The 13,825-nt window shown below is 39.3% G+C and overlaps 1 protein-coding gene across 8 annotated transcripts in view; it reads right to left on the bottom strand.

Annotated features, from left to right (window-relative positions):
• Positions 1-13,825, bottom strand: part of CLOCK (clock circadian regulator) — a 147,254-nt gene that overhangs the window by 71,139 nt on the left and 62,290 nt on the right. Inside the window, exon 3 of one of the 8 annotated variants that reach the window (XM_049886889.1) lies at positions 2,325-2,616. The exons of 6 other annotated variants lie outside the window; for them this stretch is intronic. The gene's annotated coding sequence lies outside the window, so the exon portion shown is untranslated. The remainder of the gene's footprint in view (positions 1-2,324; positions 2,617-13,825) is intronic. One more of the 8 variants, XM_049886892.1, reaches the window with a different exon arrangement.

Here is a 13,825-nt window from a genome sequence, read left to right as displayed (position 1 = left end):
AACCAAAAGCAAAGAAGTTTCCTGAATAAACTGAATGCTTCGAAGGCCAGCGTAGCAGGGGCGGGGGTTTGGGGACCATGGTTTCAGGGGACATCTAAGTCAATTGGCATAACAAAATCTATTAAGAAAACATTCTGCATCCCACTTTGGTGAGTGGCGTCTGGGGTCTTAAACGCTAGCAAGTGGCCATCTAAGATGCATCAATTGGTCTCAATCCACCTGGAACAAACGAGAATGAAGAACACCAAAGACACAAAGTGATTATCAGCCCAAGAGACAGAAAGGGCCACGTAAACCAAAGACCCCATCAGCCTGCGACCAGAACTAGATGGTGCCCAGCTACAACCGATGCCTGCCCTGACAGGGAACTCAACAGAGAATTCCTGATGGAGCAGGAGAACAGTGGCATGTGGATCTCGAATTCTTGTAAAAAGACCAGACTTAAAGGTCTGACTGAGCCTAGAAGGACTCCGGTGGTCACGGTCCACAGAACTTCTGTTAGCCCAAGAATGGAACCATTCTCAAAGCCAACTCTTCAGACAGGGACTGGAGTATAAGATAGAAAATGATCCTGGTAAGGTGTGAGCTTCTTGGCTCAAGCAGACACATGAGGCTATGCAGGCAGTTCCTGTCTGGAGGAGAGATGAGAAGGCTGAGGGAGATAGAAGCTGGCTGAATGGACATGGGGAATACAGGATGGAAAGAAGGAGTATGCTGTTTCATCAGGGGGAAAGCAACTAGGGAGTACATAGCAAGGTGTATATAAACTTTTGTATGAGAGACTGACTTCATTTGTAACCTTTCACTTAAAGCACACACACAAAAAAGCAAAGATGGCGAGACTTTGTCTCACATACTATGGACATGTTATCAGGAGGGAGCAGTCCCTGGAAAAGAACATCATGCTTGGGAAAGCAGAGGGTCCATGAAATAGAAAGACCCTTAACAAGATGGATTTGACACAGTGGCAGTAACAATGGGCTCACCCATAGCAAGGATTGTGAGGATGGCACAGGGCCAGGCAGTGTTTCATTCTGTTGTACCTAGGGGCACTATGAGTTGGAACCGACTCGACTGCACCTAACAACAACAGCCTGGTGGCACAGTGGTTAGGCGCTCAGCTGCTAACTAAAAGGTAAGCAGCTCAAACTCACCAGCCGCTCCTTGGGAAAAAGATGTTGTAGCCTTCTTCTGTAAAGATTACAGCCTAGGAAACCCATGGAGCAGTTCTACTCTGACCTAATGGATGGCTAGGAGTCTTGGAAAAAGTACTGCCAGGATGCTCCTTAGAAGCCAGGATGGTGACACTTTGTCTCATGTACTTTGGAAATGTTATCAGGAAGGATCATTTCCTGGAAAAGGACGTCACGCTTGGTAAAACAGAGGGTCAGCGAAAAAGAGGAAGACCCTCGACAAGATGGATTGACATGGTAGTCTCAGCAATGGGCTCAAGCATAACGATTGTGGGGATGGCACAGGACCGGGCGGTGTTTCGTTCTGTTGTACACAGGGATGCTATGTGTCAGAACCGACTTGATGGCACCTAACAATAACCAATAACTTCCCAAAAAAGAGGGATATAGAAGGTACGATTTTCTGAGATCTTACAAGTCTGAAACTGTATTAAACCCAAAAGAAACCAAACCCAGTGCCATCAAGTCGATTCCGACTCATAGTGACCCTATAGGACAGAGTAGAACCGCCCCATAGAGTTTCCAGGGAGCACCTGGCGGATTCGATATGCCAACCCTTTGGTTAGCAGCTGTAGCACTTTAATCACTACACCACCAGGGTTTCCGAAACTGTCATTAGTGCATCTTTAATCAATAGTTTAGCTAGATACTGAATACCAGATTGGGAATCATTTCTCCTTCAGAATTTTGAAGTCTCCATTGTCTTCTAGCTTTCAGTGTGGTGTCAAGAAGTCCAAAGCCATTCTGATTCCTGATTCTGTATATGCAACCTATTATTTCTTTCATCTGGAAGCTCTCCTACGTTCTGTGACTTAACAGTGATATGCCCTGTTGTGGACTTATTTTCACACCTGTATTGGTCACTCAGTGAGCTCTTTCTACCTGGAAACTTGTATCCTTTAATTTGGAGAGTTTTCTTCAATCATTTATTTTTCTAGAACCCCGCTATTATTTGAACGTTGGAGATCCTGGACAGTTGCTCTAATTTTCTTATTTTTTCTTTCCCATTTTCTATCTCTTTATCTCTTAGCTTTACTTATTCTCTTTTCATATTGTTTTTCTGTCATATTTCATCTTACTCTCTGAAAGAATTAAATGACAGTTTTGTGTTTGTTTTAATTTTTTACCTACCTATATGGTCTCCATTTCCCACATTTAGTATTTTCTCTCTTGGTTTGGTCCTTGTCGCTCACATCAAAGGTTTCCTTCATGTCTAGTGATCTCTGGTCACATGCTCATATTTATGGGTGGGGCACTAGAAAGATCACTAGAAGAATTGTGTGATAAGGTTTGTTGACTATGCACTGTACTGCAGGGATATCAGGTTTGAATATTCCTTTGGGGAATTCCCAATGTCAGTATCTTCAAATCTTTTCTCTTAGGCTGGTTATAATTCTCAGAGAAAAATCTTCTAAACTCTTGCCTGTAGAGTAAAAAAAACCTGGTAGCCTGGGTTCTCAAACCTTGTAAAAGTTAGTTTTCAGTATGGTGCCCCTCTATTTTACCCTCTCTAGAGAACAAATCTCCAGTCTTCTGCTGGGATTATGAAGGGGCAAGTTGCCTGGGTTTCCAAAATTAGGAAAAGGATCTATGAGATATAATTGCCTCTTACACAGATTTGCACAAATCATCCTGTTTTTAGTCCCATCCTCACTCCTACTTCCAGAAGTAATGAGTGCTTTAAATTCCTCAACATTTTAGAGATTCTATACTGCAAAGAAGTTTGTTTCTCAGCTTTCCCACAGCTGGCTTAAGATTCTAGAATCTGCAAAATAATTACTGCTTTTTTGCTTTCCAGGTTCCAAAATGTTAGTTTCCTCTCCCATTCTCTTTGTCCTCATGCAGTTATATCTTCTGTAAAAATCCTTTTGCTTTAGCTTTAATTCCGTTGCAAAAGAAAATGAAATTTAATCGTATTCTGTTTGCCATCTTTAACTGGAAGTCCCTCATTCGCTCTTCATCACTGTTAATCAGGCTTTCATCCCAACCTCTCCACTGGGATCAATCACTCATTGGTGACGTTCATGCTGACAAATCTAGTGGCTGCTTTACTCTATTCCCTACTTGACCTCTTAGCAGCATGTGGCATAGCAGGCCACTTCTGCATTCCTTAAATACTTTCTTCTCTTGGCTTCTGTGACAATACTTTCTTACTTTTCCATCCATATCACTGGCTGCTCCTGCTCCTCTGATTTACATTGATGTGTTTCGGGGCTGAATCCTGGACCTCTTCTTCTCAATCTAGGTAAACTTTCCAGGTTATTTCATCTGGACACATGATTGTACGTACCTCTATATGCCTATATGCCAGTGACTCCCAAATAAATCCACACTACTAAACCTGGTTCTCAACTCATGTTATATATATCCAACTGACTTATTGACATTTCTAGAGATAATCTGTTAGGTGTCTGTCTTAGTTATCTAGTGCTGTTATAATAAAAACACCACTGGTGGATGGCTTTAACAAACAGAAATTGATTTTCTCAGTTTACCCAAACCCACTGCCATCAACAAGTCGATTCTGACTCATAGCGACCCTGGTAAGTCCGAATTCAGAGCGCCAGCTTGAGGGGAAGGCTTTCTCTGTGGGCTCTGAAGGAAGGTCCTTGTCTCTTCAGCTTTTGCTTCCTGGTTCCTTAGAGATCTCCATGTGTCTTGGAATCTATTTTGCCCCATCTCTGTCTCTGCTCGCTTGTTTTAATCTCTTTTTAAATCTCAAAAGAGACTGGCTCAAACCATGCCTCATTAACATAACAAAGACAACCTATTCCCAGATGAGATTATAACCACAGGCATAGAGGCTAGGGCTTATAATACATATTTCAGGGGTACCTAATTCAAGCCATAAACAGTGTCTAAAGTTATCATATAGCCAAAACAAAACTCTTGATTCTCTTCAGTAAATGTGCTCCTCTCCCAGTTTTCTCTTCAACCTGATCTCTCTATATTCTCACCATCACTTACTAGGCTTCAGCCAAACTGCTCTTCTCTTCCTTGAGCATCCCATGTTCAAGCTTGTTCTCACTGCCTGTAGAGCTCTTCTCTCAGATCTTCACAAGGCTGACATTTTCTTGTCATTCAGATCTCAGCTAAAATGTCCCTGCGTCAATGAGGCCTTCTCTAAACCCGATAAAAGCAGTCACCAGCTTCTATCACATTATCTATTTTAATTCTCTGCACAGTACTAACACAGATTTCTCATTTGTTCATTATTTTTCTCCCTTTCCTCTAGAATGCAATCCTTTTGAGAGCAGGGACAGCTTCTGTCTTGTTCATCACTACATCCCCAGTATCTAAAATAGTATCTGAAATATAGCTGGTGTACAATAAATAAATTGTATTAATAAATTAACATAAAAGAAAAATTTAAAAATAAAACTTTCCTCAAATTAGTATGCTAAGAACAGTTCATGAAATCTTTTATAAGTTTTTCTGGAAAAATGGCATTTCATGGTGGCTCCTACGATACAACCCTTTCTATTCTGAATCTTTGAACTGACTCTTCAGAAAACTCTAGGTTCAAAGTATTCTCTACGGCTGACCATCAGTCCCAGAATTCTATTTAAATAAGAAAAAAAAAGTTAGATTTATTCATCTTATATAGAAGCTTATCATGAAAAAGTTTTAAAAATAATTCTTCAACATAAAATTTAGAATTTTGTCACAAACATGTACATAAATTTTAAATTCTGTAAGTTGTTTTTACCAGAAAACAAAGTAACTGAATAATCAAGAATAAAACTAAAAGTTGGTGGGCATTTTAAATTCATATAAAATAATTTGTAATGTTTAAATCATAAAATGTATCTATGACTAGAAGAGTTTAAGGTAAATATAAATTTAGGGTAGACTTGGTCTCTTTCAACGTGCATTTTTATTATAGTAAAAATTATAGACAGTAAAGGCATAATACATTAAAGGGATGTCAATTACACATTTCAGATCAATATGTATTTAAAGATCAAAATGAATTTAAACTCTATGTTAGAAATTATAGGCAATTAAGAAATTGAATGAATTAGTTAACAACAGAGGATTTCTTAGGCCTTTTTTATAGAAGCCCTTGATACAGACTAAGGGCATGATCCAAAGGGTAACAAGTATATTTACATAATAAATAAGTAAAACCCGCAAAGCGCCGGGGTTACCAGAGTATTTACTACCTAATAGGTTTCCTATGAACTAAAAAAATAAACTAGTCCCCCAAAATTCCAAATATACACTACTTAGGATAAAATCACTCAAAGTTTGATAAAAACAAAATTTTAATCAAATGATCTGCTTTAAGAATTCTAATGAAAACGTATGAATTACTTTCACTGAAGTCTCTGCATCAGCTGATGTACAAAAAAGTCATAACCCAATAGTGACTGATGATCTTTTAAAAAAAACTTTTACATATTATTTATTAAGGAGCTAACTGTCCATGTTGTGGCTAGTTCACATTGTTTCTTCCCCTATCATCTCTTCCACTTTATTTTATTGTCTACTTTAGTTCTTATTTTCACCTTCAAGGAAGAAAATTAAGGTCAATTTTACTCACTTAAAATTTCTGGTGTAGAATGAACTTCAGGTGCCGGTCAATGTTCTTTCATTAAATAACAAGGAAATCAAGAGTTACTGCATTCTTACTATTTTTCAGAAGCAATGAAAAACGTTCCTGCCATTGCAGAAGTGGCCTATCACTACAACGTTCTCGTTAAAGTTCATCTAGATCATGAATTCCTTCAAAGCTAGGGTGATACTTTATTCATCTATTACTAGGACCTGTCAGAGTACCTGATACTTATTATAAACTCAATGAATTTTGGTAAATAATTGAATTTGAGACAAACCCAACCCTGCCACATTAAAGTTGGAGCAAAACTTTACATCCAAGTTTGCTTCTGTCCCATTCTAAAAAAATATCAAGAATATATTGCATATGTAATACGATAGCAATAAAAAAGGGAAGAACTAGAAATTGAGAAAATCAAATAAAATTAAGAGGTGTGCGTCAAAAACACCAGGAGCAATAGGACTGAATTCTTAAACTTGCATGAAGCAAAATTCAGAAACCAGATCCCAGCAACCTACTTGGTTTTAAGTACTTTGGGACGGAATTACCCAGTTACAGTTAAACTATCAAAATCAACATGCTGGAGAAGTGGTAAGTATTAAAGTGAAGACTACGGAGACAGAAAAAAGCAGAAATGAAAATCTTTGGACAAGTTACTTAATCTTCCTAAGGCTCAGAATTCTTACCTAAAGGAGTTGTTGTAAAGAATAAATGTATCGTATAAACAAATAGTGATTAAAAAAAAAAAAAAAGTTGCAGTCCAGTCAATTCTGACTCATACCGACCCTACAGGACAGAGAACTGTGCCACTGGGTTTCCAAGGAGTGGCTGACGGATTCAAACTGCCAACCTTTTGGTTAGTAGCTGAGCTCTTAACGTCTGCACCACCAAGGCTCCAAAGTTTAGTGATAAAAAACCAAAACCAAACCCAAACCCATTGCCATCGAGTCGATTCTGACTCATAGCAACCCTACAGCACAGAGTAGAGCTGCTCCACAGGGTTTCCAAGGAGCAGCCAGTGGGTTCAAACTTTTGGCTGGCAGCTGAGCTCTTAACCATTACACTACCAGGGCACTGAATGTATAGTGATAGCTATTATTACTTAACAAAATAAGCACAAATGGTAACCTCCCCTTTCAAAATAAGGAGACTTGGCTAAACATTTGCAACATGACAAAACGTTAATATCTTCTTTATACAAGGGTCTTTTAAAGTTATTCAGAAAAAGGCTAAAACCCAACAAAAAAATGAGCAAAACGTACAATTAATGAGCCATGAAAAAAACAAATGTCTAGTAAATATATAAATTATTCCTAGCTAGAAATCAAAGAAATGTAAGTAAAAACATGATTAATGATTTTTAAAAATGATGCTTCATATATTTATTATTCAGAAAATATTTACTGAGCACCACATACAAGTGTCCAACACTGTGCTGATGCTAATTTTAAAATGAATCAGACAGTCACTGCTTCCCGCAGATATGCACAAGGTGCTATGTGAATATACAGGAGGGACAGCAGGAAGTTAAAGGCTCCTGGAAGAAGCAATACCTAAAGCTGAGATCTGGAGGACGGATGGAAATTAACCAGGCAGAGATGGAGAAATGTGACCGATCCCAGAACAGTATATGCAATAGCCTGGAGACATAAGAAACAACTGTGACTTCAGGGTACTACAGGTAGTTCACAGGAGCCCTGGTGGTGCAGTGGTTAAATCTCTTGGCTGCTAACCAAAAGGTCAGCAGTTCAAACCCACCAGCTGCTCTATGGGAGAGAGATGTGGTCTGCCCCCGTGAAGGTCTACAGCCTTGGAAACCCTATGGGGCATTTCTACTCTGTCCTATAGGGTCGCTATAAGTCGGAAGCGACTCGACAGCAGTGGATATGGCTTGGTTTAGTGATGGCGATGTGAAGACGTTGAAAGGTTTTAGACAGAAAGGTCACATGAACAGATTATTTTTCTTCTGAAAGATCAATCTGGTTATAATGGATTGGAAAGGGGCAAGACTAAGGTCGAGGAGACTCGCAGAAGCAGGCTATTATAATAATTCAGGCAAAATAATATAGATATAGAGATAATAGGAAGAAATACATGAATTTAAGAGATACTAAAAAGAGGACTGGAGCCCTGGCGGCGCAGTGGTTAAGCATTCAGCTGCTAACCAAAAGGTCAGCAGTCTGAATCCACCAGGCACTCCTTGGAAACCCTATGGGGCAGTTCTACTCTGTATTATAGGGTCCTATAGGGTCACTACAAACTGAAATTGACTCAGAGGCAACGGGTCTGGTTTTTTGTTTTGGAAGATGACTAGACCGAGCTTGGTAACTGATTAACGATCAGAAGCGAGGAGCTGTTATCAGTCAAGAGAATCATCCAAATTCTGGTTTAGACACATCCGTGGGTTGGGTAGGGAACACAGAAAGGAACAGATTTGAGGGGAGTGGGAAGGGATCATAATGGAAGCAGTGAGTAATATTTATTGAACATTTACTATGCACCAGGTATTGGTCAAACTTTTCTGTCATTGAAACCTCTCAAGAATCATACGAGCCAGGCTCTATTATGCCCTCCATTTTACAGATGAGGAAACTGAAGCACAAAGAGAGAATAAGTAAGTTGGCCAAGGTCAGGAGTAAAGCTGAGATATGAACTCTGACAGTCTGGCTTGAACTATGCTCTTCATTGCAATGTTACAGATGCCTCAAAAATAGTGAAGAAAATGGATTCAGTTTGGGGCATGCTGTGTTTCTGCTATCTGTGGGACACACAACAGGCAAATGTCCAGGAGGCAGTTGGAAGTGAGGGTTTGACATTAAGAACTGGCCGAAGATGTAGATTGTGAGTCATCAACATATCTACAGAAATGAGTAGATGGGCTTCCTAAGAAGAACATATAAAATGAAAAAAAAACAAGGCTAAGAGAAACCTGATGAAAAATTACTATTTTAGAGGCAGGCAGAAGAGTAACTGGTAAAATCCAAAGGAGGCACAGCAAGAATTTAAAGGAATGGGTTCTGGAACCAGCCTTCCTGAATGTGAATTATGGATCAGCCACTTTACTAATTTTGGGTCTTAGTCACTTCCTCTCTGTGCCTTTTTAATTTTTTTTTTCATTTCTGAAACGGATATAACAATAGTACCTACCACATACAGTTGTTTTAAGGGTTAAATTAACTAATATGTTACATGGTTGGGACATGGGAAATAGCAAATGTTCAATAAACTTTAGCTATTATTAGTGTTAATAATATCAAATAGATTGGGAAGGACCAATCAGAGAGCAGAAGGAACCCCAAGAAGATCAGTTATCACTAAAATTAAAGGAAAATAGTGTTTCAGGAAGTCAACAATGCCAATACTGCAGTGTGGAGAAGATAACGGCTCTAAAGTGTACATAATATTTAATAACAAGGAATTTGATAACTTTGGTGAGTGACAGATGAAACAAACACTGAACACTACTTGAAGAGAGTAAATTGGAACTACCTTTCTGAAAGGCAATTTGATGAGATGTATTAACAACTTGAAGATATCTATGTTCCTTGATCCAGTAATTTCACTTTGAGAAATAATGAGAAGCATATCCAAAGTTTTATATTTTATTACTATTTAAAACAGTGAAACTAGAAAGAAACTAAATGCCTAAGTGCAGTAACAATGAAACCAAAATATTTCAAACACAAATTCAAATATAACAAAATTACCAACTGTGGTTATTCCTGAATAATGAGGTTATGGATTTTTTTTTATCTTTTCTTTAGTATTTTCTAAATTTTCTCCCATTGACATGCATTACTTTCATAATCAGAAAAAGTTAAGTGTTCCCTTTTTTTCTTTTAACTGTCCAATACTAGAGCCCTGGCTATACATAAAGGAGCCCTGGTGGTGCAGTGGTTAAGCTGTCAGCTGCTAACTGAAAGGTTGCCAGTTCAAACCCACCAGCAGCTTCACAGGAGAAAGATGTGGTAGTCCGCTTCTGTAAAGATTTACAGCCTTGGAAACCCTATGGGGGCAGTTCTACTCTGTCCTATAGTGTTTCTATGAGTCAGAATTTGACTCAACAGCAACAATTTGGTTTGGTTTGGTTTTTATATACATAAAAAGAACATTGCAGAGAACAAAAACTTAAGTAACAGAGATTATTTTCCCATGTACTATTCACATAATTTAAGTAAAATAAAACCTTCCGCTTTCACGTAATAAAAACAATTATTAATTTAAAAATGGTTAAGTCCAGAACCTGAGTTGAAAAAGGAAAACTTCAATAATTTTTTTTTTCCTAACCTAATAACCTATTGACCCACTGACCTACTTTGGAATTTAGGTTAGTTAAATCTGATATCACAGATGTTTCTGGGACTGATGGGTTTATTAACATTAATTAAAAGTAGTGCTAGCATAATACAAAACCCAAGCAACAATCTTTAACTACGTCTTTTCACCACTTAACAAAAAAACCGCAACTTGCTTCTGCAGATTAGTGGGTATTTGTATTATAGCTAAAAAGATAATTATTTCTAAGATAACAATTTTAACTTGTCAAGAAAGACCCAAATACTTTTAAAATTAATTTTTTAATGTATGGGGAGAGAAGAAATTAAACAGTAGGTCTCAATTTATTCGATATTATATATGAACATTAGCTTACCACAACTGATGTAAAATTTTACAAGATGAAAAACATTCTTGATTCTACAGCAGTTACTAAGACCAACTTAAAACTTGATATTACAATACCCAGACACACATCCCAAACCAAAGCCTTATAAACTAGACCTCTTAGAATTGGAGAGGATTCTGACTCATGATAAATTAATCAGGTAATGCTTTAGGCCAAATGATACTAGAACTCTAGCTTGTCAAATGTCAAAATAAAAGGTTACTTCCAAAACCTCATTAAATAAACAGAAAGCTAAAAAAAAATAATACAGCTCTCTTAGTGGGACATGAAACTATCTCCAATGACTCAAGTAACATTTTTTCAAATAACATTACATCTGAGCTCCCCATTCATGTAATGGACTTGGTCAATGGACTGGTTTGGTCCACAGAAAACCAGGGCACCTTATTGCCTTTCCAGAGATACGGAGAGTCCTGAGCCTTTCTCCAGCTCAAATGAGCTCAATATAATCAAGACCTGAAGGTACAGGGGGAACTCAAGCCTGTGCAACAGAGTAAACCCCACAGTGAATCAGGTACCATAACCCTGAACTTAGACCAGCCTGCCTGTACCTGGTCTGTACACAAACATCAACAGGAGGGAAGAGGGGTTCCTGTCCTGGGTAGAATAATGCCCTCTCCCCGCAACCCACCCAGATGTCCATGACCCAATTCCTGGCACCTGTGAATGTTCCCTCACTTGCAAAAAGGGACTTTGCACACATGATTGAGGTTCACGATCTTGAGATGGGAAGATTACGCTGCATTATCTGAGTAGGCTCAATGTAATCACATGAACCTTCAAGTGCAGAGGACTTTTCGAGACTGTGGTCAGACACATGAGATGGAAGAGGGTTAGAGAGATGCAACATTGCTGGTTTTGAAGATGGAGGAAGGTGGCCATGAGCCAAGAAAATGAATTTTCCCCCAGAGCCTCCAGAACAGAGCACAGACCTATGACACCTTGATTTTAGCCCAGGGAGGCTGATTTGTGAGCTGCAGAGCTATAAGATAAAAAATTTGTGTTGTTTTAAGCCATTAAGTTTGTGGTAATTTGTTATGGCAGCAAAAGAATATTAATACAGGCCCCGAAGTTCTGGCTGCTCTGATAAATCAGCCTTACCAACCCCTCTCCTCTGTGTTTACAACAATCTGCCTAGGAGGCCATCAAGACTAATCCCATTATACTCTACATTCCTTTTATGTCAGTCACCATGTGCCATACTTAATTACTTTTGTGTGTGGCCTTTCTAGCCATGGTCTTGTACTGCTACCAGGTGATTGTGTGCAAGGGTAATTGTGGCCTACTAAGGGGACTGGTCAGTTTTGCCTTAAAACAGAGACGACTCAGAACAGGGAGGAGGGGCTCACCACCACCAAGGAAGGACAGACCAGCGGGAGAGACCCAGCAGCAGGAGATGGTGCGGTAGGCTTCCCGACCCATGAAAAGAGAAAGCTGAGCGCCTCTGGACAGACACTGAGGGCCAGGGAGAGGCATGCCTGTGAGCACAGCTTGGAAGAGGCTATCCTAACAGAAGAACTGTATCCTGAGTGTTCCTGAGCCAGAATTGTAACAGATCCCATAATTGTGAGTATGGTCTGTAAGTTCTGTGTGGCCATTGCAATGAATTATCAAACCCGGAAGAGAGTGCTGTGGTAGGGACAGTTGGTGTCTGAATTGGTAGAGGTGGCAGAAAGAGGAGGCGTGTCCGACTTCTCCCTCATAGGAATCAGCCTTGTGCTATTGATCTTGGTTCTCCTTCCCCCTTGTGCTGCTAGAGGAGGTCAGACACCTCCCTTAAACTGTTTTTACACCGTAAGAAGCCCAAGACTCCCAGGTCATCTCCCATTCTCCTTGGCTCTCATCCCTATACACTTTGTATATCCCCTACACTGACTCCTTCTTCCTTCCTCTCCTGATTTCCCAAACCCATTCACTATGTCCTCTGGAGCTGATGGTATGTCATCAGCAAAACATCTTATACCCTCGACATTGTCTCTGCACACTTTTCTTGTGCCAACTCAAACCTCACTCTTCTCTAGAAACTCTGCTTAAGCTCCAGCCCTTTCAAATGATGGCCATTTTCTTTCTCACACGTCTCAGGTCACTATGCCCTGGATGTGGGCTAAATGTCTTCCTTGTTCTTCACTGTCATTTCTAAATTTTTCCCTTCTCTCCCTAAAATCTCCAGCTTTGAATCTCATGCTGTAGCAGCTATTATCCCCTTGTTTTAGTCATTGACAAACCCCCTCATTTCCCGAGGGTATAACTCTCCAATACTTCTTTTAGCATAGTTTTTGATGATTTTAAAATCCACATAAATGACTCCTAACATCTTCACTGTCAATTCCCTGATCTCCTCTTTTTCAACAATCTTATACTAACACTGACAGGAGCCTGGTGGTACAGTGGTTAAATGCCGGGCTGCTAACCAAAAGGTTTGAATCCACCAGCCCGCCACTCCTTGGAATCCCTTTGGAGCAGTTCTACTCTGCCCTATAGGGTCGCTATCAAGTGGAACTGACTCAGCGGTGGAGGTACACATCACCCCACTTCCCACTTATCCCCCTGATATTCTTTAGAAGGCATCGTTTTCAATAACACATCCTCTCCATAGTCTCAATATCAAGCACCTTATCCTCCAATCTCTCACAAGCTGGGAGAGCATGTGATCTGCTCAATGTAAAACTACAAAAACAAAAACACCAGCAATAAAATTATTTACCTTAATGTCTTTTTTCTTGACCTAGCTTCCTAACCTTGCTGGGTCCTTGCAGTTTCTCATTCCAGAAAAGGTACAAAAGAACAAGGCTAGCTTATTTTAGATGATCAGGAAACATGAGAGAGTGGTCAAGCTGTTCATTATCCTTCATCAGAACTGTTTAATCCTTTTTCATGTTTGTCCAAACTCCATCCTTTCTTTCTGCCATTGAATCCTTTGTACTTTTATCATATAAATAAGGGATTCCATGGCAAAAATGCAATGGTTGTTTATAACTCTAAAACAATTAAACTCTTGCTCTCATTAAAAACCTCATATAATTCTAATTTATAGCATTTACCAATACAGGCACAAATAATACAAATATTAAATAAATTTCTGGCTTCTGAAACCAAGGTTTATGAAAATTATTTTTTTATCACATAAAAAAAATCCTGTTGCTGTTGAGGCGATTCTGACTCATGATGACCCCATGTGTTATAGAACAGAAGTGCTTCACAGGGCTTTCTTGGCTGTAATCTATGGAAGCAGGTCACCAGGCTGCCCTTCTTCTGTGGCACTGCTGGGTGGGCTCTAACTGCTACCTTTAGGTTAATAGTCAAGTGTAAGCCATTTGTGCCACCCAGGGACCTTTTTACAAGGCACCAATTTTCCCTTCTAGCTTGAGTCTCTTTCTCCAGCCTCGT

The sequence above is a fragment of the Elephas maximus genome, chromosome 5 (genome assembly GCF_024166365.1).
Source record: "Elephas maximus indicus isolate mEleMax1 chromosome 5, mEleMax1 primary haplotype, whole genome shotgun sequence".
NCBI classification, from domain to species: domain Eukaryota; kingdom Metazoa; phylum Chordata; class Mammalia; order Proboscidea; family Elephantidae; genus Elephas; species Elephas maximus.
This window is presented reverse-complemented; position numbering and strand designations above follow the sequence as displayed.